The sequence below is a fragment of the Theropithecus gelada genome, chromosome 8 (genome assembly GCF_003255815.1).
Source record: "Theropithecus gelada isolate Dixy chromosome 8, Tgel_1.0, whole genome shotgun sequence".
Lineage (NCBI taxonomy): Eukaryota > Metazoa > Chordata > Mammalia > Primates > Cercopithecidae > Theropithecus > Theropithecus gelada.
Genome location: NC_037676.1, coordinates 88,469,151 through 88,475,294, shown reverse-complemented (window position 1 = coordinate 88,475,294; position 6,144 = coordinate 88,469,151).

Below are 6,144 nucleotides of genomic sequence, written 5' to 3'. Positions count from 1 at the left end.
TACACATATTCTTGCCAAGGTATGTATAAAACATTGTGCATAAGGTATAAAACACTGTTATTATAGTAACAAGAGTCATAAATAAATGCCTATCAGCAGGGAATGCCTTAAAGCATGTTACATTTAAGCAAAGGTCTACCATGTAGCCATTAAAAATAATGCAGTAGATCTCTAAGTTTTGTTATGTAACATGTTATTGTGTTAAATGAGAAAACAAGAAGCACAGAAGTATTATAGTATGGTCTCCTTTGTGTGAAAAAAAAAGTGTTCAGAAGCTTGAAAGATTGCTAAGAATTTGATAAAGGAGATAGTGATGATTTCTGGAGAAAAAAAGAATAAGTCTGCGTGGGAGGGAAAGGTTTACTTTTCATTTTACATGTATTTCTACCCTAACTTTAAAAAAATTAATGCATTTTGGCTGACTGCAATGGTTCACACCTGTAATATCAGCACTTTGGGAGGCTGAGGCGGGTGGATCACTTGAGGCCAAGAGTTGGAGACCAGCCTGGCCAACATGGCAAGACCTCGTCTCTACTAAAAATACAAAAATTAGCCGGACGTGGTGAATGCCAGCTACTCAGGAAGCTGAGTCATGAGAATCACTTGATCCCCGGAGGTCAAGGTTGCCATAAGCAGAGATCACGCCACTGCACTCCAGCCTGGGTGACAGAGTGAGACCCTGTTTCAAACAAACAAAAAAAAGGATGCATTTCTTTTAAGTCTATAGTAAAGAGAAAATGCAATTAAAAATGCAAGTGGCAAAAGGGAAACAATCTAAAAGGGAGAAGCTTGAATAAGCACCCCCATAGGAACTGCGGATTGACTAACGAGATGTGAAAACTGGTCCTTTTTAATTGAATTTTTCATATATTTGCCCCCTGAAGTTTTTAGAATACAAAAAAGCAATCAAAATTTCTAATGCTAATATTTCTCAGATTTCTTAAGTGATCAGAAAATCACTTTCACATGCTGCCATGGTCATTTTATCCTAACATTTATTGAAAACTTACTCTGTGCCAAGTACCATGCTAAGACTTTAACATACATTATTTTATTTGCTCCTCACAACAAAGCTATAAGGTATTATTCTTAATTTGGTTTCTATCTGAGGAAACTGAGGTTCACAGATGTGAAGTAACTTATCCAAGGTCATCAGTACATAAATAGCAGATTTGGAATCAGAAACTCAGAACTTCTCCCTTAATCTCTTTGTTGGATCATTTCCAAGACTTGAGAATGCGAAAGGCAGGTTCTGATGACTTAGATTTTGTCTATGCTGCCACAAAGAAACAATGCCATACAATATTATGCTGAGTTATGGTGTAAATATTTGTAGTTTCCATGGATAATTGACTTTCACCTTTGCCTGTGTAGGTTGCCTTGAGGTGCTTTTCTACCCTCACCAGCCCTAATGAGCCTGCCCAGCAGGCATCCTCAAGTCCAAGGGCAGGACAAGGTTATTGCTTGGACAACAAAGGATATTAAACGCAGGGCAAAGTGCGAGGTCTAGGAGAAGTGGGGCTGGGCTAGGAAGACGGTCAAGCCTCAGAGATCAGCAAAGGCAGGGAGTTTGTAATCTGGGAAGGGTGTCTGGAGAAGAAGAGACCAGAAGAATCTCAGACACATGCTCTGGGCAACCCAGGCTCAAGAACCCAGGTAGAGGGAAACAATTAGGTGTCAGAGCCTTTGAAGAGGGGCTTAACAGTGAGTCAAAAATTTCTCAAGGTCAGAGTGCTTGTGTACATGGTGACTGGGGGACCATTAGTGAGACAGCCTACATGATGGGAAGATTGAGAGGTAGGCAGTGCCTCTTGACTCCTACGTTTTTAAGTTCTCAAGAGCAAGGACCAGGTCTTATTTATCTTTGAAATCCCGGGATCTGGCAGCCCACATATAGCTGGTGCTCAGTTAGTGTTTGAAAATGAACTGTGGACTGGTCTCTGTATCCCCTTTTCTCTGCTCAGCAGCCAGAGTTTCCTTTGAAGATCTTCTAAATCACTCGCCTCTGTTTAGAAGGATGAATGAGATGGGAAAGGAAGAGGCATGACGAGGGAGACAAGATGCCTAGCAGGATGTACAGTGGGAATTTTCATTCGTAGAAAAGAAATCCTTCTGTCCCCTGCTGAGTACCCCCCGGCCCTCACTAAGAATCCTCCCAACCTTAAAGGCTTTTAAATGGAAGGTTGCGGTTGGGTAATTAGTTCTCTTCTCTCCAGCTTTTGTAAAGTTCTTACAAATCAACTCAGTTTGTTTTTTAACTGCTCCTCTAATAAGCTCATGGTTCTCTCAGAGGCTTAGCTTCCTGTTATCTTGATTTGGTGTGACAAGGAACTTCTATGTCAGTTTATCCCCCAGAATGGAATTATCCCCATTCCCTTTTCCTACTGCAGATGAAACAGACCAACAAGCAAATTAACCAACCAACCAATCATCTTACCTTTCTAAATTCTACTTTCGAATAAATAGATTTTGACAGTCCTACAAATTAGACATATCATTTAGCTTTATTGTGAACTCCTGGGAGAAAAATAGATAAACTAGCACTTTTTCATCTATTTTGACCCTATTCTACCATCCTCTGGTGAAATTAGGTATTGCAAATCAATTTCTAAATATAAGGATATTATTTTCTTTATTTGACCAGAGTTAATATCAGTAGAGTGAAAAGAGCACTCAGATTATTTTATAATAAACACATTAAACCTCACCTTTTCTTTTCTTTTCTTTCTTTATCTTTTCTTTTCTTTTCTTTCTTTCTTTTTTTTTTTTTTTTGTGATACAAGGTCTTACTGCTGTTGCCCAGACTGGTATGCAGTGGCATGATCTCAGCTCACTGCAGTCTCAACCATCTGGGCTCACATGATCCTTCCACCTCATCCTCCTGAGTAGCTGGAACCACAGATACGCGTCGCTATGCCTGGCTAATTTTTGTATTTTCAGTAGAGACATAATTTCCCCATGTTGCCCAGGCTAGTCTCAAACTCCTGGCCTCACGTGATCTGCCTGTCTTGGCCTCCAAACGTGCTGGGATTTCAGGCACGAGCCACCCTGCCCAGCCATGTTTCATTTTTCTTATTACTTTTGTGGAACTTAGTTCCTAATAGAAAAAAACAAGTGTCTCCTGAACGACTATGTAAACTTCTTTCATTGCTATGTAATATTCATTTAGGTTTCGTCTTATATTATTATTTGTTCTGAGCTCTCTTACCTTAGTATATTCTCTCTCACCCTTTTTCTGTTTCCTGGAAGCTACGTGATAGCTCATTGTCGTCTTTGCCTGCCATATTTTATTTTTCAGTTTTTATGGTGGTTTTGTTGAAACACAAAAAGTGCACATGAGCTGTCTCTTCATTTTCTTTGCTGCACAGCCTGGCATTGTGGTTGGTGACTCTGATGGCCAGCTGGGTGGCCCTTTCCATGTGACTTTGCAATCCTGGAAGGAAACACTGTGAGTGATCTCAGCACAGTAAGATTTGTTGCACATCAGCGCACTTTCAGCCCCTTGACGTTGTGGACCGGGAACTTCTGGAAGCCATGGGCAGCATGTGTGTGTGTGTGTGTGTGTGTGTGTGTGTGTGTGTGTTTTTATGTGCTCATAACTAATGTTGGGCATCAAGATCTGGCCCTTGAACTTTCTACGAACCATGTTGTCAATACCTCTGGGTTTCCCATCAGTTACACTTAATTTTGACATGTTGGTCTGACTGGTGCTGGATGAACCTCTTGGTCCTCTTTTTGACGATCTTGGGCTTCATGAGGGATCTAAGAACCGCCATGATGCTGCAGAGAAGATGGCTGCCATCTCTGTAGGCAGTGCTGACAAAGACAGCTTTGCTTGCCATATTTTAAAAATGTTTGTTTAAAAGATCTGTTTTCAATGACATACACAGAATGTTAATGACTATGCTTTGAAGGGTTCTATAGTGTTTGACATAACCTGTATAACAGAAATCATGCTCACATGAGTTGTAGTTAGTCACCTTTTCATATTATTGTGTTATACCATTGTCTATTAGCTACATATAAATATGTGATGACGAAAAGTGTATAGAATTCTGGAAAGTTAAAATCTTTAGGCTAATGTACAAACACTTTCCATTTAATACGACAAATAATGACTGACTTGTGCTTGGGATTTTTTTTTTTTTTTTTACTTTTACTACAGATGCTTTATTTATTTATTTTAAATTTTACTTATTTATTTTTTGAGGTGAGGTCCTCCTATGATGGCAGGTTGGTCTTTACCTTTTGGCCTCAAGCAATCCTCCCACCTCGGCTTCCCAAGGTCCTAGGATTACAGATGTGAGCCGCCACACCTGGCCATTAGAAGCTTTACTTTAAAAAGTCATTTTTACCAAGAGTTAAATTCACAGAGGAAGGTTCTAAAACCTTAAACATGAGTTAATATGAATTTCAATCTTGAGACCTAAGACGATACATTAGTGTCCTAGGGTTGCTGTAACAAAATACCACAAACCAGGTGGCTTAAAACAACAGAAATTCATTCCCTCACAGTTCTGGGGGCCAGAAGTCCAAAATCCAGGTATCTCCTGGTTTGGTTCCTTTAGGAGGCTCTGAGGGAGAATCTGTTCTGTCCCTCTCTCCCAGCTTCTGGTGGTGGCCGGCAGTCCCTTCGCGCTCCATGGTATGTGACTGGCCCCCTGTTTCTGCTGTAGTCTTCACCTGGCTTTCTCCTCTGTGTGTCCCTGTGTCTTTTCCTCTTCTGTCTTTTATAAGGATTCTCATCATTGGATTTAGGGGTCTATCCTATTTCAGGATGATTTCATCTCCAGATCCTTACCTTAATTACATTTGAAAAGACTCATTCCAAGTAAGGTCACAGTCTGAGGTTCTGCTTAGACATATCTTTTAGGGGTTATTATGCCACCTACTACACATGGAAATCATGACCTGTGGTGTGCAGCTCTGAAGAAAATATGTGCTATCTTCCCTGAGCACTGGCATCCTAAACCACTTTCTTTGTCTTTCTGTTGTCTCTGGCCTTGGTTTTGTGGCCTTACTTTCAATATTTTATGAAATGGTGCTTTCAGGATTAATTAGTGGATTTTTTCAGAACAATATTCTATATAATTGTTCCAATTCCATAAGATTATATAATAACATTCTATTTCTTGGTATATAAATTCAGGAAAAGAGAATCTTATCTGCCTCTGAGAAATAATTAATTGAAAGTACCAGATATTACTGTCTATTTATTCATTTTCCTATTTTAAAGGTTTTAAGGTATCTTATGTAAATAGATAAAAATGAGATAAAAGTCCATTTGACTTGAGTGGAAGAGGAATGCAGGAAAAAAAACCTGAAAGTAGAAGGGATAGGAAAAACTAAGATAATATTCTCACATAAAAATTAGAAATAAAAATATAAAAAATTTAAAACCATACATTACAGAAGGTGACTTTGTATTTGACTTTGTTTACTGGCAGTCCATTGAAAGAAGAAAGCAGGGACATGGTTCAATGTGGTTATAAAATTAAAACAAATAATTTTAATTAGGTGCTTGAGGGAAGCACATACATTCCTGACCCAGACTCAAAAGAAAATTTCTTGTGGGATCTCCCAGGGAGGATGTACAATGTAATTAACAAGTGCAATGCAATTAGCAACATCCTCTTAGTAAACACAGTGAGCAGTTTCTGCAGTTTCTTGTTCATAATGTCCCTCAATGTTGAACAGTGGGTAATTTGATGAAAACAAGTCCAGGGAGCTCAAAAGAACATGGTCCAGGGACGGAGCTCTGTGTTTGTCTGGATTACTGGAGAGAGGGATTTTTAGAAGAGTCAAATGAAGGAATAGCTTACTTGCTTTTCAAGTAATATTCCAAAAATATCGTTTCTCACCCTGATTTTAGTTTGCATTGCACAGCAGTGATTCCAGGTCCTACACACAACAGTACCTGCAAGGTGGCTGCCCGCAGTGCCAGCTCAGGGCATAGCCGTGTGGCTGAACTGGCAGCTGGTGGGCTGGGCTGACAACCTGTGCCACACACATGCTGGGCAGAAGCTGCCTCCCCTCCACAGGGAGGTGGGATGAGGGCACATCCTTGGATGCCACCAGAATTTTCTTCAGAAACTGGAGCCTGCTGCAGTGCACAAAGGAAAGGGCAACCAAGGCCACCAGAAC